The sequence below is a fragment of the Schistocerca americana genome, chromosome 2 (assembly GCF_021461395.2).
Source record: "Schistocerca americana isolate TAMUIC-IGC-003095 chromosome 2, iqSchAmer2.1, whole genome shotgun sequence".
Classification (NCBI taxonomy): domain Eukaryota; kingdom Metazoa; phylum Arthropoda; class Insecta; order Orthoptera; family Acrididae; genus Schistocerca; species Schistocerca americana.
The window spans coordinates 940951751-940977084 of NC_060120.1; positions in this window are offsets into that span (position 1 = coordinate 940951751).

Here is a 25334-nt window from a genome sequence, read left to right on the forward strand (position 1 = left end):
ACGAGTAACAGTATGGCTATCGAACAAAGAGACCGAATGCTGTTAGTGAAACTGTTTTATGTTAACAGCAGCAATTACGGTGCTGCAGTAATAGAGTATCACCGACTGAAAGGTCTGAGTGGAAGCCAGATGTCATTAAATGGTTCAAAAACGATGATAATTAAACTCGAAAATATGAGTGAGCTTGCTGTGGCACCTGGAAGAGGAAGGCGTCCTATCCCAGTGGAAGTTACTGTCGAGGCTGCTGCTGCTGTAACTGATTACGCAGCACATGCCCCGTGTTGCTAGTGCTCGTGCAGTGTCACGAGAATTGTCCATGCCATGGTCGGCAGCATGGAAAGTTTTACGGTCTATTTCACACTGGTAGCCGTACAAGATGCAGACGGCGCAGCAGCTAGAACCACGTGATCAGCAGCAACATTCTGAGTTTGCACTTCTGTTTCTGGCCTGTATCGAAGATGATGACATGTGACCAGGCAACTTTCTATGGAGTGTGGAGGCACGCACTGTACTGCTGGGTACAGTGAATACCAGAACTGCCTAATATGGGGTACTGTTAAACCGCGTGCTGCGCACGGAGAGCCTTTGCACTCTCCGTGGTGAGAATTCACAAGCATCTTTGCTCTCGGTCCATTCTTCTCTGAAAAGAAACCTTCCTGAGGGCCTGACAGGTGTATCGTGATGTCTGCACGTTCTCGAGACCTGCTTGTACGCTATGTGATTCTTGCTTTGGAATAGCGCAACTGTGTGGAAACCACTGTTTCCGTGCAAGACGCTCGCCTTGCGAAAGATTAGCTCAGTGCAACCTTCCACGAACATATTATCTTCAGAGACTTTTCAGACGCAACATTACCTTATCTGAATCCATGTGATGTTTGACTCTAGGGATAGCTAAAAGAAAGAGTTTACCAGGGATACGTTTGGTCTCTACCCGATCTGAAGGCTAGCACAGAGGAACACTGAGCCGTGGAAAAAATTGCTGTTTTGAAGAACGCGCCGCAGCGCGTAGTGTGAAGCCCAGGAGGGGCCCATAATGCGTGCGCAGAACAGAGATTTTTCGCCATACTGCGCATGACGTCAGCGTCGATAAACTCCGCTCAGTTCGCGCGCGCTTTCTTATGAGTTGAAAAAAATAAGTTTTGTGTTGTTGCTGTTTGTTATCGTGTTGAATCGAGTTTATTCTTTCTGCGACACTCTAACAATGCCGAATTGTGCCGTGGCTGTGTGTGAAAACTATAATCAGAAGAGTAAAGGGAGTAGTATTTCCTATCATAAGTTTCCGAAAGATCCTGAAACATGTGCTCGGTGGGTTCAGCTCTGTAGAAGAAGTGATAGTATGAATATTAAAAATGCTACTATCTGTAGCATACATTTTAAGGAAGACGATTATTTACGGGATCTCCAAGCTGAATTAATGAAACTTTAACCAAAGAAGATCTTAAAGCCGACTGCAGTTCCTTCATTGCACCTCATTAAAGCCACATCTGCAGCTGCTGCTGCTGCTGCTTCGTCTTCTGTCCAAGAAAGAAATGACAGAATGAAAGATCGCGAAACGCGTAGAAGTGCACTTAACAGACTAGCTTCTCTGTCACCGAAGAAAAAAAAAAGTGGATCAAAGCACAGAAACTGAAAAAGGCCGCATCGAGGATTAAATGAAGAGGCTTCATATGGAATTATCGCTACAGACAGAAAAAAATAAGCGTTTGATAGCTAAAAACAACACGCTGAGAACGAGAAACAAATTACTGGCTCATGCATTAAGCAGACAGAGAAAACTATGCCAAAGCCTTCAGTATCAACGAAGTACTAAAGTCACAACTAAAGTACACCAAGTTTTAAAAAAAAGTGTTTAAGATCGCACAAATTGAATGTCTTCTGAAATCAAAGAAGAGTGCCCATTGGACCCAGGAAGATATAAGCAAAGCCTTGCTTCTGCGCTCTCTGTCCAGAAAAACTTATATTTATTTAAGAAATATAATGGGAATACGATTACCTGGATTTTCTACGTTAAAACGATGGATATCCAATTCTTTTCGTTGTGTTCCCGGAATTTTGACTGATGTATTGTACTTAATGAATAAGCAAGCAACAAACTTCACTCAAGCAGAGAGGCTGTGTGTGTTAAGCTTTGACGAAATGAATGTGGACAATCGCATATGCTACGACCAAGAAACTGACACCTTATACGGACCACATAGCCAGGTACAGGTTGTTATGGCACGTGGTTTGTGTGGAACCTGGAAGCAGCCCGTATATTATAACTTTGATACCACGATGAATCAGGATTCACTGATTAGTATCGTCAGAGAGACGCAGAAAGTGGGATTTGTCGTAGTTGGTATAGTGCCTGATTTGGTGGGGGGGGGGGGGGGGGGGGGGCTACAAACGGGAAAGTGTGGAAGGAATTCCACATCGACTACACAAACACGTTCTTCACCAACCCAGATGATGAAACGAAACGTGTTTGGGTATTTGCTGATGTAAGACATATGGTAAACTTCTCAGAAACTACCTTTTAGATGATGGTTTCTCATTAAGTGACGGAAGAACGATAACAAAGCGCGTAATCGAGCAGCTAGTGTCGAAAGATAATGGAGGACTGAAACTGTGCCCTAAGCTTACTGCTCATCATCTGACAGTTTGTAGAATTGTAATGCCTGAAGAAAAAGACACGGTAGAATTCTTCAAATTGGTGAACGACACTTTTAATGTTATGAATTCGAGGGTACCTGTCGGCAAATGACCAATTACAAGTGCTTTTGGATTGTGTAAGGAGATGTAGGAGGATGCTCTTCGCAGATTCTACTCCGTCTGTGAAAAAATGAGAGTGGGAAATCATAAAACTTTACTTCCTTTCCAAAAGGGATTACTCACCTCGATTCGGTCACTGCTGGGTTGTTTTTCGGATTTAAAACATGACTACGGTTTGAAGTATGTATTGACCTCAAGATTCAACCAAGACTGCCTTGAAAACTTATTTTCCCAGATAAGAGCAATTGGCAGAGCCTATGATCATCCCTTACCAGTGGAATTTAAAAGCCGTTTGCGTATTTTAGTTATCAACAAAAGTATTGCTGACATTCAGTTACGCAGTTCTTGTCCAGTCTCAGCGGAAACTAATACAAATTATTTGACTTCCAACCTGTTTACAGGACTTGTGCCGGGCTTTGAGGAAGCGTTGTCAATGATAGAAGGTGATCAACAAATGAGGGACATTACACTGCATGACTTAATTGTTCCACCTTTTATAGAAGATTCAGAGTATTCTCTAGAAGGTCTCCGCTACATCGCTGGATATATTGCCTCCAGGTGCGTCTCCATTGACGAATCACTTGGTCATCCTAGCGGTAAGACACTCGAAGTGTCGAAAGACCATGCAAATTCTGAGTGGATTGAGAAACTGTCTCGTGGTGGCTTAATGAGTGGTTTCATGTTGTTAAGCAGTTAGAGGTGCTTTTTTTAAATTTTCATGGCAGCACTCTGTGTAAAGACGGCAATGTGATCAGAAACCTGACGAGACTTTTAATTGGGAGGTTTCCAACTATTCCTCAAGAGATCATCACAGTGTACGCTAAAACCAGAACCTTGATCCGGATAAGGCACTTCAACACATCTGCAAAGGCACAGAGGGCCAAACAGCAGCATCAGAAAGCAGCACACAGGTGGAGAGCTTCTCCAGTCCCCTCCAGATCTGATTAAGATATCTAAATTCTTCTTAAAATTTTTGAATGTGAGTTCATTAAACCGGGCTTCTGTATCATTATGTGTAGTAATGTCTCAACTAACTAGACGTACGGTTGCTGCTTAATACACTCCTGGAAATGGAAAAAAGAACACATTGACACCGGTGTGTCAGACCCACCATACTTGCTCCGGACACTGCGAGAGGGCTGTACAAGCAATGATCACACGCACGGCACAGCGGACACACCAGGAACCGCGGTGTTGGCCGTCGAATGGCGCTAGCTGCGCAGCATTTGTGCACCGCCGCCGTCAGTGTCAGCCAGTTTGCCGTGGCATACGGAGCTCCATCGCAGTCTTTAACACTGGTAGCATGCCGAGACAGCGTGGACGTGAACCGTATGTGCAGTTGACGGACTTTGAGCGAGGGCGTATAGTGGGCATGCGGGAGGCCGGGTGGACGTACCGCCGAATTGCTCAACACGTGGGGCGTGAGGTCTCCACAGTACATCGATGTTGTCGCCAGTGGTCGGCGGAAGGTGCACGTGCCCGTCGACCTGGGACCGGACCGCAGCGACGCACGGATGCACGCCAAGACCGTAGGATCCTACGCAGTGCCGTAGGGGACCGCACCGCCACTTCCCAGCAAATTAGGGACACTGTTGCTCCTGGGGTATCGGCGAGGACCATTCGCAACCGTCTCCATGAAGCTGGGCTACGGTCCCGCACACCGTTAGGCCGTCTTCCGCTCACGCCCCAACATCGTGCAGCCCGCCTCCAGTGGTGTCGCGACAGGCGTGAATGGAGGGACGAATGGAGACGTGTCGTCTTCAGCGATGAGAGTCGCTTCTGCCTTGGTGCCAATGATGGTCGTATGCGTGTTTGGCGCCGTGCAGGTGAGCGCCACAATCAGGACTGCATACGACCGAGGCACACAGGGCCAACACCCGGCATCATGGTGTGGGGAGCGATCTCCTACACTGGCCGTACACCACTGGTGATCGTCGAGGGGACACTGAATAGTGCACGGTACATCCAAACCGTCATCGAGCCCATCGTTCTACCATTCCTAGACCGGCAAGGGAACTTGCTGTTCCGACAGGACAATGCACGTCCGCATGTATCCCGTGCCACCCAACGTGCTCTAGAAGGTGTAAGTCAACTACCCTGGCCAGCAAGATCTCCGGATCTGTCCCCCATGGAGCATGTTTGGGACTGGATGAAGCGTCGTCTCACGCGGTCTGCACGTCCAGCACGAACGCTGGTCCAACTGAGGCGCCAGGTGGAAATGGCATGGCAAGCCGTTCCACAGGACTACATCCAGCATCTCTACGATCGTCTCCATGGGAGAATAGCAGCCTGCATTGCTGCGAAAGGTGGATATACACTGTACTAGTGCCGACATTGTGCATGCTCTGTTGCCTGTGTCTATGTGCCTGTGGTTCTGTCAGTGTGATCATGTGATGTATCTAACCCCAGGAATGTGTCAATAAAGTTTCCCCTTCCTGGGACAATGAATTCACGGTGTTCTTATTTCAATTTCCAGGAGTGTATCTGCATGAAAAAGATGGCACACACTATTGCCGACTGTGATGCACAAAATGTGTTTAGTAAACTGAAAGCTCTTTTAATTGTTGCGTTTCCAATACTATTAAAAATTGTAAAATATATAAAAAGTTACTGAAGCATACCAGATTGTTGTTATCTAACAAAAAATATTGAGTAATAGAATATAAATTGAGGGGGAGCCACAAATCTGTAGTTTTACTTTTGTCATTACCAGAAAGATAATATAAGAGTTTCACAGTCGTAGCAGGTATTAACATTCAGTCCCTGTATTGGTAAGCTTCGATCGAATCCATAATTCATTATATTGCCCTTCACTTTTCGTAAATTAATGTTAGTTTAAGCGCAATAGTGCCGCATGCGAACGTCTCGCGCTGCTGACGCTTCTCGACAGTGACGTCACACGGAAGCGCCCGATCGCCGCCGAACGCATTGGCCCAACCTTCTATGTAGCAACCTTGGTGTGAAGCAGTCGCCCTCCGTTTCTGGCGGTGGAGCTGCTGTGGCAATCGCAAAGGTTGCCTGTCTACGTGCTTTTAAGGGGCGCTATGAGCTCGCCAGTCGGTCAGTCTGGGTCAGTCTCTCGTCCCCAGCTTGCTAGTCTGTCTCTCGTACGCATTTGTTAGGCAGTTAGTGTCTGTCTGTCGTTCGGAGTGCTAGTATGTCTGTCGTTCGGATCGACCTTTAAAGCCGGCAAAATGAGAGTCTTTCCACTCCGCCAGCAAGAGAACTCAGCGAGTGGTCGCCCGGTCGGGGCTTAGTTCCTGCATCTGAGTCTGCTCGTTAGGCCACCAGTCTGCTCGAGTTTGCTCAGGCAGTGGTCATTGGCGGTTGGACCGATCGGTTGGTCGGTCGCGCACTGAGACACAAGATGACTTGTCCAGCTTGGGCGTCGGCGCATGTGAGGTCGCCAAGTGAGTCCATTGGGCCGCGGCGTATAGCGAGGGGTAGTGACATCGCGGTCGACACGAGAGTCGACGCTTGTTCGCCCGCTGCTTGAATACTGCTCAGCAGTGTGGGATCCGTACCAGATAGGGTTGATAGATGAGATAGAGAAAATCCAACGGAGAGCAGCGCGCTTCGTTACAGGATCATTTGGTGATAGCGAAAGCGATACGGAGATGATAGATAAACTCTTGTAGAAGACTCTGCAGGAGAGACGCTCAGTAGCTCGGTACGGGCTTTTGTTGAAGTTTCGAGAACATACCTTCACCGAAGAGTCAAGCAGTATATTGCTCCCTCCTACGTATATCTCGCGAAGAGACCATGAGGATAAAATCAGGGAGATTAGAGCCCACACAGAGGCATACCGACAATCCTTCTTTCCACGAACAATACGAGACTGTAATAGAAGGGAGAACCGATAGAGGTACTCAAGGTACCCTCCGCCAGACACCACCGGCCGCGGTGGTCTCGCGGTTCTAGGCGCGCAGTCCGGAACCGCGCGACTGCTACGGTCGCAGGTTCGAATCCTGCCTCGGGCATGGATGTGTGTGATGTCCTTAGGTTAGTTAGGTTTAAGTAGTTCTAAGTTCTAGGGGACTGATGACCACAGCTGTTAAGTCCCATAGTGCTCAGAGCCATTTGAACCATTTTGAATCCGCCACACACCGTCAGGTGGCTTGCGGAGTATGGATGTAGATGAAGATGTAGAGCAACAGGAGTCAACCCACGACGTCAGTCTGGCCGGTGCGAGCTGCGACGCCGTGAGACGGGAGATCGGCGCGCCTTCCTGCGTCCGGTGAAGCGGCTGGCAGCGGGCGGTTCGGGACAGCGATTTGGGGGTGCTGCGCCAGGTCTTCTCGAGAAATCGCAGTTTATTATAAGTTAAGTGATTGGTGATATGTTGTTTAATTTACTCTTGTTAAATTCTACTTGTTTGCTTGGTGAGGTCACCAGCCGTTTTGCTTTGGGGTCGTCCTACCATTCTTCTCCGTTTGACTACCCGCGGGAAGGTGGTTGTTTATAAATTGGGTGGTCCGTTTTTCCCTTGTGGAGTAGAGGCGGGTTAGAGCAATCTGCGGTTCGGGTTGTTCGGTAAGCTCCCTATCAATCTAACGTACGTTAGTAGCTGCCTCTGTCATGTTCGTCGGATTTGGTGTGTTAACGAATTTATTGCTTGGAATGTAACGGCGTAATACCTGAAATACGTTTTGATCTATGGAAACTTTGATATTATTCCCTATGACCTTGAGAGGCGGTATCTGTGTACTGTAGAGCATCTTAACTACTGCTTGGCCATCCTTGTAGAATTTTATATAAGATTGCATTTCAAGGGCTTTTATTTAAATGATTATTTTAGTATATAAAGTTGCCACCCTTTCACCATAAGACTTTTCTTAGAAGTTAAAATCAAGTTGCACCTTCGGCGGCAAGGTTAATATTTTAATTGTTAGTGTTTTGTACCATTTCCATCCCTCCTACGGGGGATGCATAGTTTGTGTGCTTGTGTAAATTGCTAAAATTCTTAGTTTAAAGTAATCTGGTGTGTTGCAGATTTGCACCAGTGTAGTCTTTCAGAGGCTGTTGTGAGCGGTCGTAACTACGGCCGTGTCAAAAGGGAGCGGCAAGGTTCTCTGCCCGAAAGCTCATACAGTCAAAACTTGTTTCTATCTGCGTCTGAATAAATTGTAACTTTGATATTTAGAGGGTGCTTCATGATTACAATTTTAAATCTGTTTCTTTTTATAAATGCTTTTAGGCGCTATTAAAGTGAATAAAATTCCCATTTGTTAAAAGGAATTTGGTTATGATTTCATCAGTTACTCCCTGGCAAGTACTTCCATGCTTACATAGTGCGATTAAATGTGTTAATGTTCTTGATGAATCGCTAGTAAATAAAATAAATTCTTAAGAATATTCTTTGAAAATAAATCACGGTTCAAACACGTTGCTCAGGATCCATCGGAACCGCTGCGAGCAACTTTTGATCACGTCGTCCTACGGACACAGCACAGGTGTGACCTTTTCTGACCCCGTCCGAGTCTTAATCCATTATATATGGAAAATTTATATACGTCTTTATCGTATTCACAACGCCAGATTTGCACCTGCTGGTCAAAATTGGAGCTTTTTTTGGCGTAAATGGGTTCCGCATTAATGCATTAGCGTGTCTGCCACGTTTCGCTGCCATGCAATAACTACAGCCCACACTGCACTTCAGTTATAACCACTCTGTGCTTTGCTTACCGCTTTACCAGATAGCATCGCATCTCGTGGCGGTCAGTGGTGGTAATGCTTTTGCACATGACTGCATTTCGCCGCAACCGCCGCAACAAATTGCAACAAAAGCCTGAAATAAACACGCATATGAAACTTATTCACAAGAAAAGGTTTTAAAATCTCTAATAAGGAAATGTACAAAGAATGAAAACTTAATAGTGAAAGCTGCAGAGATTCCAGCGTTACTGAAATACCGCGAAAAATGTCATCCGGCTGAAGAGCGGTGGACTCTCAACGAGTAGATATCCACCGTCCTCAGACGAGTCGAAGAAGCGTCACAGACTTTCAACACTATCACTCTCAAGGAAACACGAGATCTTTTCCATCAACATTGAATGCCAGGAGTGTCTACATTCTCAAAGAGAGTTTTTCACAATGCGTTTTTTTAATGCTTAGGCCTGTGTACACCCCGATTCGCAAACGTAAAGTGAATTTATTTTTCTTTATTCATCTTATTCTATAAACAAGAAAAGGAATCGAATGTCTAAAGGAATAAACGTGGAACGTAATCGTATCACATCAAGAGTAAAACAGAACGCGTCAGAAGTTCAAATTTGTGCTTTCCTCATTACAATTACACGAAATACCACATTACGTTCCACAAAAAAGAGCGAACGGCGCGAAATGTAAACAGTCAAGCAGCGACAACAAGTCGTTCCATGCACGCGGCGCATTCTGAATAATTTAATTTCGGCGAATTCAAGAGTCCAAATGAATTTAAAGGAACTGTTCCACCGGATTTAAGAGCGCTTTTCGGCGGCGCGTTCTGCGTCGACTGGCACAAATGCGGCCATGGCCGAAATTATTGTCGTAAAATTATATTGCCATAATAAAATACCATCTGGCGAGCGCCGCTAATAAAAATTCCCTCCGACGCAGTCTGCGTGCGCCGACTGCTAAAAGAGGCCTCGATGGAAAAACAATGAACATAAAAATTTTCAACAAAAATAAAAACCTAAAAAAAAAACGAAAACCAAAATGGAGCTCAAACCAGGCATACGTGAGTTGTTGTGACTTCTCACTATCTGCACTTTCGCAACATTTCGTTAACATCAGTAAATATGTATGGGATTCTACAGTAGAGATGGGCAAACTGAAACACGTAACTGTTTCGAAACAAATGAAACAGTACAATGTAATGTTTCGATACTCTGTTTCGAAACAGTGAAACAGTTTGTGTTTTGTAATCTAATAAACCTACACATTTTATCATCTTGAATGTCTACTGTATAAGTATGTCCACATAAACACAAATGAGTTGCGAGAGCGCTAATCATATCCCAGAAAGTGTGAAATTATCACTTAGGCGTCTTGACAGTTTCGTATTTCTGCAGAAAATGCGCTGCTTTCGTGTCGTGTGGCTTTCATACTTTTCAATTGGCTGAGGACAGCCATAGCTGAAGACAGAAAGGCCACCACGAACGGAACTGGAGGTGGGAGCAAACTGCAGAAACAACGGATATGCTACTGGAATCCCACATTCCGTTAGTATGGTATACCCATCCTGCTAATTGCCATGCACACAAAGGGAATCATTGAGGATGATAGGCACAGTGACTATAGACTCACAAATAACGCCAAATAATTCGAATAAATAACAAAATATAACAGAAAAAAATTTTGTCTTTCAAGGTGTTTCCAACCGTTACTATAAATTCACCATGCTTCCTAGTCCTTCCCGTTCACCATTACACTATCAGTGATATGTCAAACAGATTGCTTGCAATTATACCTACATCAGATTTATGTATATGTCTAATAACTGTCACTCTACGCCTTTTTTTATTCAAAATGTTGTAGGCTTACTTACGTTTCTTAATATGATTACTGTACATGAACAGAGAAGCGTATGTTATCAAAAAGTGTAATTTAACTGAATGATTTTCATATATTTATTATTTTGAATGCGAATAGTATGCGTTGTTTTATCGCTTGGTTAGTGTTTATAAAGCAGATATTACACCATTTCGGAATATGACAGTCAGCTAGAAACGAAGCTTTATTTTGGGATATCTTAAGCTTCATGCTATTGTTTGTCACAAAGATTTTGACACTCTTGAAAGTGTTTCATGAAGTGGTATGTTAAATGTGTTTCAGTACCTGTGCCGAGCCCGAATCTCGTCCGACACAGAGGGGAATGAAACATCACTGTTTCGATACAATTAGTCCATTCGAAGCACTGGTGGACTGAAACAGCCTTATTCTGAAACAACGATACAGTTTCTGTGTCTGGCCCGAGACCGAATGTGGCCCAGTTATCCGAGACAGGGGTGGAATGAAACACCACTGTTTCGAAACAGTGAACCGTAGCCGTTCCGAAACACTGAAACAGCTCCACGTATCGATACACTGTATCGAAACATAGAAACAGTGGCCAAGTCTATTCTACAGTAATTCAACAGCGGCAACAGTTGTGAAAGAGATGAGTGAAGACCTAAACCGAAATGGTTTCCTCTAGATTTATTTTCTAATCTCACTGTAACGGGAATTTCAAATACTACGAGTATGTAAGTTTGTACTCTCGTTAACATGACAACCTGCTGAGGTGGCAGAACACCCACAGCAGCCACACGAGCCAAAAATGGTGATGGGTGCCTGTAGCTTAACTAGACCCACGCCGTCCACAATTTCTTGCAGAACAGTTCAAAATCGTGTGACGGCAAATTGGTACAACTAACATGGAGTTGAAGGTAGGGTTAATGGTTTGTAATGGGATAATATTAAGCTAATACGATATGGACTGAATTATAGCTTTCGTATACAGCTGTCCCATTTACCACGACCACCCGGAATAACTTTTTGTGCAGGGATGAAGGGAAGTCGAGCAGTGGTGCTTAAACTACCAGCAGAACACCGACTGGTATGACTACCTTTGTTCGTTACGAAAGGTATCAAAAGAAGTGGATCTTTTTTAAATATCTCCCTGCACTTTTTTATTGGACAGTCATCTTCCTCTCCTCGAGATCTGTTCCAAAACGGGTCACCGTTTGCTGTTCACGTGAACATGTCGTAATTAAGAACGTAACTCACGACTGTCATGGGTCTCCTGTACTAACGCACATTGTATGTACCTGGTGTAATGTAACTTGTCCGCTTACTATAGATGAATGTAAACAAATGTAAATAAAAGGAAAATGCTCACCGTTCATTACCGGTCTCCTAACTTCCTTTCACCATAGAAGAGCAGTATTTATACCTTCTATTCGTTGGTTTAAATTGTGCCCACACAAACCTTCAACTGAAACAGGAGATAGATGGGCATTTCCCTTTTTTTCCATTTTTTTACTGTCATCTCCAGCAAGTGGATGAATTCCACTACAACGGGTACGTACAAAGTGCGCTGCTGCAGTAGAGTCATTACAGTTTTGTGTTACGTACCTAATTACGTCATGTTTACATGAACAATATGGTTCAAATGGCTCTGAGCACTATGGGACTTAACATCTATGGTCATCAGTCCCCTAGAACTTAGAACTAATTAAACCTGACTAACCTAAGGACATCACACAACACCCAGTCATCACGAGGCAGAGCAAATCACTGACCCCGCCGGGAATCGAACCCGGGAAACCGGGCGCGGGAAGCGAGAACGCTACCGCACGACCACGAGCTGCGGACGTGAACAATACACTGTGACACGTTTTGAACAGGGAAGTGTCTTACCGAATACAAATGCGGGGTGATACTTAAAGAAGACGTGTTCATATTACTGTAACGAAAGAAGTTAATAGAAAGGCGATCGTATGGGTGAACATCTCACTAGTAGCGAAACAACACTTTCTTGATTTTTTTTAATAAAATTTCTTTGGTGTGTTCAAGGTAAATTGGGTAGTCTAATATATATATATATATAGTTCAAATGACTCTGAGCACTATGGGACTTAACATCTGAGGTCATCAGACCCCTAGAACTTAGAAATACTTACACCTACCAAACCCAAGGACATCACACACATCCGTGCCCGAGGCAGGATTCGAACCTATGACCGTAGCGGTCTCGCGGTTCCAGACTGAAGCCCCTAGATCCGCTCGGCCACACCGGCCGGCGTCACCTAACGTTACCGCTGGATATATTCCGTAAACCACATCAAATACTGACGAACCAATTCCACAGACCGACAGACCGAACGTGAGGAGAGGGGCTAGTGTAATTGTGCTCGGAAGTATGTTTTTTAACACAAACCTACGTTTTTTAAAATGGAACCACTTTAGTTTTCTGAACATATAAACAATACGTAATCAGTGCCGTTTGTTGCATTGTAAAATGTTAATTACATCCGGAGATATTGTAACCTAAAGTTGACGCTTGAAACCTCCGACGTTCAGTTGCGAGTTGTAACAAACACGGGCCACGGTCGGCGAGCAGCATCTGCAGGGACATGTTTACGATGACGACCGTGTTTACGAGTGTGGCTTTAGTGCACTGTTGTGGTTTGGTCTAGCTGTCGCAGTGTCCGCATGTACCGCTTGCTGCTATTGTTATTCTGCATTCGTCTCCGCACGCAGACCAACTGTAGTACACAGTCTTACCAGACGTCTGTGATGGTGTAGTGTTGTAGGAACTGTGACCATGGTGTATTCGAACTCTGAAAAGGCGGAGATGATACTCATCTATGGCGAGTGTCGACGAAATGCAGCCTGCAGGGTGTATGCAGAACGGTACCCGGACAGAGAGCATCCAACGTGCCGCACATTGCAAAACATCTACCGCCATCTGTATGCAACAGGTATGGTCGTAGCTCGCAAACGGGTCGGTAACAGGCCCGTCACAGGAGAAGCGGGTGCAGTTGGTGTGTTAGCTGCTGTTGCCATGAACCCACACACGAGAACACGGGACATAGCGAGAGCCGGTGGACTGAGTCAAAGTAGTGTCATGAGCATACTGAATCGTCACCGCTTTCATCCGTTTCATGTGTCGCTACATCAGCAATTACATGGTGATGACTTTAATCATCGAGTGCAATTCTGTCAATGGGCATTAATAGAGAATGCGTTGCAGTTCTACCTGTTTACCGATGAAGCGGGTTTCACAAACCACGGGACAGTGAATCTACGGAACACGCATTGCTGGTCCGTGGAAAATCCTCGCTGGCTCAGACACGTAGAGCGACAGCGACCGTGGACTGTAAATGTATGATGCGGAATCATTGGCGACCATCTCATTGGTCCTCACTTCATTGCAGGGGCCCAAACAGCTGCAACATACATCGCGTTTCTACAGAATGATCTGCCAACGTTGCTCGAAAATGTCCCACTGGAAACGCGTCGACGTATGTGGTATAGGTATAATGCTGCACCTGCACATTCCGCAATTAACACTAGGCTGACCCTTGACAGGATGTTCGCCGGGCGTTTCATAGGACGTGGAGGACGCATAAATTGGCCAGCCCGTTCTCCTGATCTTACATCTCTGGACTTCTTTCTGTGGGGTACGTTACAGGAAATGTTTACCGTGATGTGCCTACAACCCCAGAGGATATGAAACAACGTATTGTGGCAGCCTGCGGCGACATTACACCAGATGTACTGCGGCGTGTACGACATTCATTACGCCAGAGATTGCAATTGTGTGCAGTAGCAGATGATGGCCACCACATTGAACTTCTATTGGCCTGACATGTCGGGACACACTCTATTCCACTCCGTAATTGAAAACGGAAAACACGTGTGTACGTGTACCTCACCCCTCATGGTAATGTACATGTGCGTCAGTGAAAAAGACCAATAAAAAGGTGTTAGCATGTGGACGTAATGTGCTGTTCCAGTCTCTTCTGTACCTAAGGTCCATCACCGTTCCCTCTGGATCCCTACGTAATTCGGTGCTCTCCGATACACACAATCGAACAGCGGGGGAGTGGTACTCAAGCGTCAACTTTAGGTTACAATATCTCCGGATGTAAGTAACATTTTACAATGCAACAAACGGCACTGGTTACGTATTTGTTTATTTGTTCAGGTGTGCTAACAAAACTGACGGGGTTCCATTTAAAAAAACTTAGGTTTGTGTCAAAAAACGTACTTCCGTGCATTTTTTTTTGGTTTGTATTAACCAGTTACACTAGCCCCTCTCCTCACGTTCGGTCTGTGGAATCGATTCGTCAGTATTTGATGTGGTTTACGAAATATATCCAGCGGTAATGTTAGGTGACTCACCCTGTATATATATATATATATATATATATATATATATATATATATATATATATATATATATATATATATATATATATGTGTGTGTGTGTGTGTGTGTGTGTGTGTGTGAGGGGGGGGGGAGAGAGAGAGAGAGAGAGAGAGAGAGAGAGAGAGAGAGAGAGAGAGAGAGGGAGAGGGAGAGAGAGCAGGCCATTAGATGTGATAGCGTAAATAAATCTGAATGTCAAAGCATGGCCGGAAAGGTTCCACCAAACAGATCACGGTTTTCTCCAACTGATGATATCAACACATGGTTTTTACCATTTGGGCATTCACAGCATAGGTACATGATAAAATATGTTTAAATTTTATAACACTATCAAAATCTTCTAAAAATACTTTTTTCGCAGCCGCATTAGGTTGGTTGGTTGGTTGACTTGGGAGTGGTGACCAAATAGGGAGGTCATGGGTCCCGTCGGATTAGGGAAGGATGGGGAAGGAAGTCGGCCGTGCCCTTTCAAAGGAACCATCCCGGCATTTGATTGAAGCGACTTACGGAAATCACGGAAAACCTGAATCAGGCAGGATGGCCGGACGCGGGTTTCAACCGACATCTTCTTGACCGCATTAGCTGTTGTTTTATTACGGGATCACATACAACCTGATTCTCGCCGATTTAATCGCATCTTCAGGTGTACACACACCTTTACAGGCTTTTCAGTCTGTATCTGACTACCCTGTATGGGAAACATGAGGCGAAATATCACTCTTCCATGGGGCATTCCAGCCGATATCTTCGTCTCCGATGAACATTCACCGTCCAAGATAATGTAGCGTACAGGTTTCTGTTATTTAAAAATCTCCTCTTCCGCACACTCGGACCTGAGTGCATTGTGGCTGTCTGACCAACGTTTCTTCGGAATATAGCAATTTTGAATCCGTCTGTTGCCCGTCATCAATGGATCACGGGATATCGTGCGAGAGGCAGGCAAGATGAGTTTTGCACAACCGATGTTTTCTATATCCGTTTTTGACTTGTGAATATACAGTATTTGGTACAACTCGTCCCCTTTCATGTTTGAATTTAATATCGCTGAAACCAACAATACCCAGTAGCGAGCGCAGCAGACAGTCAGTTGATGTCTGACTGTAGTGATGGGAACAACTGACTGGTTACAACCGATACTGGTATTTTAGTTCTGAATAACCGGTGTTTTTCCTTATTTGTTTTGGTCTCCGTTGTAACAGGTTCTTTTTCCATTTTTTACTGATAACCGGATAAAAACACCGCCATATCAAATTACCATAGCAGTAGTGCTAAAATATTTGGTCTGTAAGTAAAACTTTAAAAAAAAAAAACAATAGTGCGTCTTTGTAAAATTTCCATTGCTTTGAAATAATGGGTTACTATACGAAATGGGGAAAGCGGCCAGCGCTATTTTAATAAAAACGCTGACAGTTAGAAAATAGCAACAAAAACATAAGAAACGGTATGGCACTGCTCAGACAATAACACTCTTCTTGCTGTGTGGCGCACCCCCAGACGGTACGCTTTTACGTGCGATGCGCAGAACTTTCCCGACCAGGTCTATAGAGAGGTTTTTCGCTGTTGTTCTTGGACGCTGATTGTGTTGCAGAAAGGTATCAGCCATAGTCTGGAAGTATTTTACTAAGTGCGGTACCAGTGAAGTACAATGCCCTACTCGCTTTAAAAGATTAAAAACAGGAGGAGAAACGACAAACTTGCGACAACGTGTAATGTTCCACAGTGTTCCTTGGAAGAGTAGGTAAATTTGATTGGTATACCTACAATTCTAACGTCGTATTGTAAACTTGGGATGATAACTGAACCCTTAACTTTGTCGTTGCTTCAGGAAGGAAAACTGACACCATCTAAAAATGACGATGCAGCGAAGTCAACAACATGTGATATTCCGCTCTCACAGTCACCGTATCTGTCTCCTTCATCTTAAAAGACGGCGAATCTTACGATTTCGTCGACTTTCACATTATCGATATTTGTTATGCAGTTTGTGTACAGAGATACGGAGATCGAATTACTCTGATATGAAAATAGCATATTCCGATATTTTTATTAAAGATTATCCGATAGTGATTGCCAATACAGGAACTACTTGTAGGCGTTTTATTTATTGAGAATTAAGCTCGCTGAGCTAGCAGTTTCACAGACAGACGGCAGATCGAAGATGGCCGATGGGAACCATTAACATAACGCAGGTTCCAAAAGTGACGCCGACGCCAGGTAGGATAGCGTTCGGCGAAGGATGTTGTGTGTACTGGACAGGATAAGGGGACGCCCGTCGCGAGCTGACACAATGCTCACAGCAGTTAATGTCGTCGTTGGAGTTCTGCGTGAGATGACCGCCGCTTCCAACGTTCCTAAAGCGTTTTCCTGCGGTGAGGGCATTGTAAAGTACCGTAAAGATCCCGGAAGGCGCGCAATAATGAGCCTTGGGTGGAGAATGCAGTGAAACCGTACCAGTCTACAGATAGGAGAGCAATGTACCGGTGGACACTAAGAAGACTCTGTGAAAGCTACAGGAATTTACGGTTCTGCGCTCTTGGCAAAACACGGCAGGCAAGGTGTGCGGATTCTGTAAGTGTGAAGTTGCAACTTCCTTGTGCCAAAAATACCTTTAGGTGAGCCCCCATATACACAGTAAGAGCCAAAGAAACTGGTACACCTATCTAATATCGCTTGGGGCCCCTGCGAGCACGCAAAAGTTCCGCAACACGACGTGGCTTGTACTCGACTGGTGTCTGAAGTAATGCTGGAGGGAACTGATACCATGAATACTGTATGACTGTCCGTAAATCTGTAAGATTACTGGGGGTTGGAGATCTCTTCCGAACAGCAAGTTGCAAGGCATCCCGGTATGCTCAATAATCAATTATGTTCATGTCTGGGGGGTTCGAAGGCCAGAGGAAGTGTTTAAACTCAGAAAAGTTTTCCAGGAGCCACTCTGTAGCAATTCCGGACGTGTGGTGTGTTGCATTGACCTAACGGAACTGTCCAAGTCCATCGGAATGCACAGTGGACATGAAAGGTTGCATGTGATCAGACAGAATGCTTACGTCCCTACCTCGGCCAGGAATGTGGCCAAATCTTATTCCAGTTGAAATCGTTTTGAGCTTTACGGTCAGGGCCCTCCAACCAGTTCGAGACTGTGACACTCTAACGCGCTAATTGGACAGAATCTGGCACGATATTCCTCAAGAGCACAAGCAACAATTCTATCAATCAATCTCAAGCTGACTAACTGATTTCTTAAGAGCCTGAGGTGGACCAACACGTTATTGACTTGCTCAGTCTGTTAACCTCTTTCTCTTGAGTAAATCATACAATTTTTCCGAAATATAATGATCTGTTTACCTGATCACGTACATTAAATCTACCGATTTCTGCTCCATTCTGGTAATTCCTTCGTGGTGCTTCGTTTTTCTTTTTTTGTCTTAGAGTGTGTTATGTTATCTTTCTTTCGTGATACGATTTTGATGAAATACAATTTACTCGTTGCCCCACACTACACTGAAATTACCAGTGAAAATCCCATGAAAATCTGTCGAGCATTTTTGGAGATTAGAATGTTCAATCAGACAGACAGGACGGTTTTACACATTTGTTGCTAATATTGATAATGTCCCGCATACATTCTTAAATTCCTTTGTATGGATGTGGTTCACAAGAAAGACATCTGCCCTGGACAGAACAGGTGCCGTGGGCAGTATATTCCTTCAGATATAATTAACGGACTCATTTATCTTTTTGGATCGACCGGAGGAACCAGCAAAAGGTCTTAGAAACCCCTCACTGCAGCTGCTCCGCTAGACCATTAATCACTCTCGTCTGCGAAAACTTTCTGCCGGTTCCTAACCCGCCCGAAGAAATATGAATCACGGTTTTTTACGTAGCAAATAACGGACAGCTACATTACTCCGTTCAGACAGTATAAGCCCTTAGATGTTGCTTCGCCCTTCGTTTATGCTCGTGTGAACTTCGTGCTCCTCTCCACCAAATGAAATATTCCCTCGTATAACGGGGCAGCTTACTTATCGTTTTGTTGTCGACTAATGGCATTTTAGTTACCTTGTTGCTTCACACTAGCGTAAAAAAAGCGTTCGATTTTCCGGTGACGTAGACAGAGACTTTTTGTAGGCAGCAGGTCACAAGTTCCGTCAAAGAAAAGCTTGAATCAAGAATATTAAACAGGAAACGCGTTCCTGACGTTACGACGAAGGACTTTCAGGTCAGAGGAATATGGGGTGATTCAGTTGCCCCTACCCGTGGGTTTATGCTAACCGTGCGAGGTTCCAGTATTCTCTCGCTCGCTGCGTGCAAATTACGTCCTACAGATAAAATGGACAGGATTTTTTGTACTAAATTTTATGTAGTTAAATTATGTATTGGGATACGTTTTCGCTGCAGGCCACGGTTTTCGAGTTACTCAGGAAAAACGCGTTTAAAGCTCACTTTTATGTGGCTATTTTAGGGAACTAGTTTCAAAAATTTCATTTCAAAGGTCACAGTTAAGTCTTTGCAAGTTTTCTCCCATAGTAACTTCTGCTAAGCCTACGTGACAGAAGCTGCCTGCCTTTCAGAACCGATGCAGTTCCATCAGGTTAAAGCTACCGGCAAGAGACGCCTTCACCCTTCCGCTGAAGTTGCTAGCGAATTCGCCTTATTGGCCTTGTCAGTAGCGTGCGTGGCAGGCAGGTAACGTATGTGCGGACGGTTTAGGGTTCTGGGGAGCAGAACACAGCCACTTCTCTCTCTTGCGATCGAGACTTCGAGCAGAGCGGATGTCTTTCTTGGGAGACAGAGCCTCTAGCTCCGCGCCTTAATGACAGCCCCTTACAGAACATAACATGAACCGCCTCTTACAAGGAAACGGCACCACAGTGGGGGCGGGGATTTGTCCGCAATTTTGTGTGGTGAAAGAGGACCCCTAACACCTCACGTGGTTAAAATATTAGGACGCACTACTCGGAAAATCCCTAGAAAAATCGATCCAAAATTTCTTAGGTGCCGTATGAGTATAAAATGTTAGTTCATTGCCGAGCCGCCGTTTGATCTACATGGTTAGCGTTCGGACCCTTATGCCAGAGGTCTCGGGCTCGATTCCTCCTCCAGCACATTTTTTTCCTTCTGTTGCTTGAAAAATTGCAGCGCATTGTTACAGGAGAATCGTGAAATTAATTCCCGGGAAGATCGTTTAAAAATTAATTCTATAATTCAGTATCAATTATCATCACCAATATTCTGAGACATGATTCAATATTCCTGGTTTGCCTCAAAATTATCAGAAACTCAAAACATTTTCGTAAATGTTAATGGGGCATGTTTTTGTACAGATTTATTACAAACGCCCTGTGATTGTAAAAAATCCGCTTTCATATGTTGTGCAATATGTCGCAAAAACTATTGCTTTGTTTTTACAATAATTACCACTGCGGTTCTTGTTTATAATTATTATATGTATAAAAATTGAATGTTTCCCAATCGACTTTGTTATTCTGATTAAAAAGGCAATGTTTCTCGTCATATACTTTACAATGAAAAATGGAAAACCCACCGCCATGAATTGTGTTGTTGGACAAAAAGAAAATAATTTTTATCCAATAATGTAACTAATTTGTTAAAGATAGTGTAGGTTTGGGAAACTTTCTGAATAATTGGTGGAATAACAAAAGAAAATGAAACAGAAGAAAAAAAAAGTGTCGGAGGAGAAACCGAACCCGAGACCTCTGGCGTAAGATTCCGAGCCCCAAACATCTAGACCAGACTGCGGCTCGGCAATGCACTAACATTTTATACTCATACGGCATCTAAGAAACTTTGGATCGATTTTTCCCGGGATTTACCGGGTAGTGAGTCCTAATATTTTAACCACGTGAGGTGTTAGGGGTCCTCCTTCACCACACAAAATTTCAGACAAATCCCCGACCCCACGGTCGTGCCGTCTCCTTGTTAGACTGACCTACGCCTGGTAGCTTCCTACCTCAGGCGCAGTCCGTGTATCCTGCATATCGACATATACAGTAATGGAAATAAGTATTCACACACTAGAGCGTGGAAAAGTAAACTGCCTTTATTGACAATACGAAACCAAAAACACTAATTGGATATGCACTACACACATTGGCCAGTCGCCGATGCAGCGATGCGGGTATATACACTCCTGGAAATGGAAAAAAGAACACTTGACACCGGTGTGTCAGACCCACCATACTTGCTCCGGACACTGCGAGAGGGCTGTACAAGCAATGATCACACGCACGGCACAGCGGACACACCAGGAACCGCGGTGTTGGCCGTCGAATGGCGCTAGCTGCGCAGCATTTATGCACCGCCGCCGTCAGTGTCAGCCAGTTTGCCGTGGCATACGGAGCTCCATCGCAGTCTTTAACACTGGTAGCATGCCGCGACAGCGTGGACGTGAACCGTATGTGCAGTTGACGGACTTTGAGCGAGGGCGTATAGTGGGCATGCGGGAGGCCGGGTGGACGTACCGCCGAATTGCTCAACACGTGGGGCGTGAGGTCTCCACAGTACATCGATGTTGTCGCCAGTGGTCGGCAGATGGTGCACGTGCCCGTCGACCTGGGACCGGACCGCAGCGACGCACGGATGCACGCCAAGACCGTAGGATCCTACGCAGTGCCGTAGGGGACCGCACCGCCACTTCCCAGCAAATTAGGGACACTGTTGCTCCTGGGGTATCGGCGAGGACCATTCGCAACCGTCTCCATGAAGCTGGGCTACGGTCCCGCACGCCGTTAGGCCGTCTTCCGCTCACGCCCCAACATCGTGCAGCCCGCCTCCAGTGGTGTCGCGACAGGCGTGAATGGAGGGACGAATGGAGACGTGTCGTCTTCAGCGATGAGAGTCGCTTCTGCCTTGGTGCCAATGATGGTCGTATGCGTGTTTGGCGCCGTGCAGGTGAGCGCCACAATCAGGACTGCATACGACCGAGGCACACAGGGCCAACACCCGGCATCATGGTGTGGGGAGCGATCTCCTACACTGGCCGTACACCACTGGTGATCGTCGAGGGGACACTGAATAGTGCACGGTACATCCAAACCGTCATCGAACCCATCGTTCTACCATTCCTAGACCGGCAAGGGAACTTGCTGTTCCAACAGGACAATGCACGTCCGCATGTATCCCGTGCCACCCAACGTGCTCTAGAAGGTGTAAGTCAACTACCCTGGCCAGCAAGATCTCCGGATCTGTCCCCCATTGAGCATGTTTGGGACTGGATGAAGCGTCGTCTCACGCGGTCTGCACGTCCAGCACGAACGCTGGTCCAACTGAGGCGCCAGGTGGAAATGGCATGGCAAGCTGTTCCACAGGACTACATCCAGCATCTCTACGATCGTCTCCATGGGAGAATAGCAGCCTGCATTGCTGCGAAAGGTGGATATACACTGTACTAGTGCCGACATTGTGCATGCTCTGTTGCCTGTGTCTATGTGCCTGTGGTTCTGTCAGTGTGATCATGTGATGTATCTGACCCCAGGAATGTGTCAATAAAGTTTCCCCTTCCTGGGACAATGAATTCACGGTGTTCTTATTTCAATTTCCAGGAGTGTAGAACGAGAACGAACAAGCCTTTACAAAACAAAATACAAAAACGTCTGCCAAGTTCTCTACTGCGCTGGGAATGAAGTATTCATGCACCAACAGAAAATGACACTTCTAACAAAGCCAGAACATGTTTAATACTTCGTATGCATACCCTTCCGATGTATTACTTCTCGCAACCTCCGTCGCACGGAATGGACCAATTTTCTTGTAGTTTCCGACGTGATACCTTCCTATTCTCGAAGGAGAACCTCTTTCAAAAAGGCCTTACTACGGATGTCGTGCTTACTCACTTGTATTTCCAGCTCACTCCAAAAGTGTTCGATGGGATTCTGGTCCGGCCTCTGAGCTGGTGTTTTAATGTTTTAAGAGTGTGTGGAGTGTTGTACAGCAACCACAGCCGGACAATTTGCGCCCTATGTTTGGGATCATTGTCCTGTTGGAAGTAATAATTTCTAGGAAGACCCAAGGCGTCAGAACTCTGTTGTAAGTTCTGTTTGAGAATGTTCATATACACAAATCTCTCCATGGTACCTTCCACAAACACTAATTTTCCGACACCGGAGGCTGACATACAGCCCCATACCATCACTCCACCACCGTGGGTTGAATTTTGTTTCGGTCGAGGTCTGTATTCGGTCTTCTCCAGACCAAGATCCTACCATCATTGTGCACGATATTAAATTTGCTTTCATCACTAAACAATACAGTATCCCAGAAGTCTGCTGTCTTAGATACATGCTGTTTCGCGAATTCCATCCGCCACTTCCTGCTCTTTTTGCTGATGTAGGGCTATCGTCTCGCGACCCTGGCTCTGTAGCACGAAAGATTGAGAATGGTACGAACTGCCCTTGGAGTGATGTCCTTTTGGAAGTGGTCATGTACATATGCAGATAGTGGCGGCGCTGTCGTTTTCGGGTTTTTCTTAATGATTCTTAGTAGCATTCTGGTCTCTCTTGTTATAAGCTTCTGTGGACGACCGTGTCGTTCACTGTTTATTACTACATGTCTGTCCTTATATCGCTTAATGATAGATTGCGCAGTGGCTCGGCTTCGTCCCATGATGTCCGCAATTTCGGCATACGACTTGTGTTGAAGATATTGGGCGACAACAATGTTTCGTTCCTCAATTGTCGTTTCCTCCCCCTTGCGGCCCATTCTGCTGTTCCACGGTACCCACGTCCGACGCGCTTTTGCTTCACGGCCGCCACACTACTACAAAATTGTGGCATGCACTCCGGGACTGCGTCAGCCGTTTATTTGGTTGAAAGTAGTCCGCTGTGTGAGTACATTTTGCCCTGTCGTAGGCCGTGCGCAGTGTAACATATTTCATTTTCCCAGAATAGATTCATGGCATACGGGAAACTTCATTACCAAGATCATGGTTATCTGACGCTACATCATCTTACTTATTCGTATCGCCGCTGTGGCTGATTTACTATCCCATCACGCCATCGTAGTTTATCACCACCTACCGTATGAATACTTATTTCCATGACTGTATGCTCTGCATCTGATCAGGTTTCCTGTTCCATCACTCAACTACAGACGTGGACGCCCAGTACCTATTCCTCAACGGCTCAACCACCTGTACAAAGAAACTCATCGAAACATCTCATCAGGATTAAGCTGTTACTGGACTTAAAAAGTCTGAGTGTTTCGTCAGCTACAGCGCTTCGTTTCTTCTGTGACATGTACGTTCTTAGACATAAGCAGAAGAGTGGGTAGTTCGCCTCTGCAAGAGACGCCTTCAGCCTTCCGCTGAAGTTGCTAGCGAATTCACCTTATTGGCTTTGTCAGTAGCGTGCGTGGGAGGCAGATAACGTATGTGCGAACGATTTAGGGTTCTGGGGAGCAGAACACATTGACTTCTTTCTCTTGCGATCGAGACTTCGAGTAGAACGGATGTCTTTCATGGGAGGCAAAGCCTCTAGCTCCGCGCCTAATGACTGACCGCTTACAGAACGTAACAGGAACCGCCTCCTAGACTGACCAACACCTGGTAGCTTCCTACCTCAGGCGCAGTCCGTGTATCCCGTATATCGACATATGTGCTCTGCATTTGATCAGGTTTCCTGTTCCATCATACAACTACAGACATGGACACCCAGTACCTAGTCCTCAATTCCCGGCTGGGTCGGAGATTTTTCTCCGCTCAGGGACTGGGTGTTGTGTTGTCCTAATCATCATCATTTCATCCCCATCGACGCGCAAGTCGCCGACGTGGCGTCAAATCGAAAGACTTGCACCAGGCGAGCGGTCTACCCGACGGGAGGCCCTCGTCACACGCCATTATTATTATTAACGGCTCAACCAACTATACAAAGAAACTCATCGAAACGTCTCATCAGGATGAAGCTGTAACTGGACATAAAACATCTGAGTGTTTCGTCAGCTACTGCGCTTCGTTTTTTCTGTGACAAACACGCTCTTACGCAGAAGGGTGGGTAGTTCGCCTCTGCGAGGCGGGGCTGAACAGACAAAGGAGCCGTGCGTTGCATGTTGTGGCTGCCCGGGGTTGAGCCCGCTGTGACCTCGTTAAGAAACAACCTCGTTACGACGGAAAGCCCGGCTGTACGCGGCCGCGAGAGCGAATGACAATTTTATTAGGCGGGCGGTGCCGTCTCTATCTCTGGCAAGCCCGGGTGGTTCAGTGCCTTCCCAGTGCGCTTCCCCCTAGCAGTAAATACTCTGCTCGAGAAGAAACTGCTTCTTCGCCCTACATCTGTGCAGCACCCTTGAGAACCTCTGGATGGTGCGGTGGGGCAGGAGAAAACTTGGCGCTTCCAAACAAACGCTATATGTGCTGTATCATAAATGCAAAGACAGGCGGCAAAATCATGAACGTATGGGGTTACGAGCTACTCAAGCGAATGGAAAGGATCATCTACATCTACATATATACTCCGCTAGCCACCAAGCGGTGTGTGGCGGGGGGCACAATTCGCGCCAAAGTCATATTTCCCCTCCTCTGTTACACTCGCGGATCGCGCGAGGGAAAAACGACTGTCTGAACGCCTCAGTACGAGCTCTTATTTCCCTTATCTTTGAATGATGATCATTACGCGATTTGAAAGTTGGTGGTAATAATATATGCTCTACATCCTCGGTGAAGATTGGATTT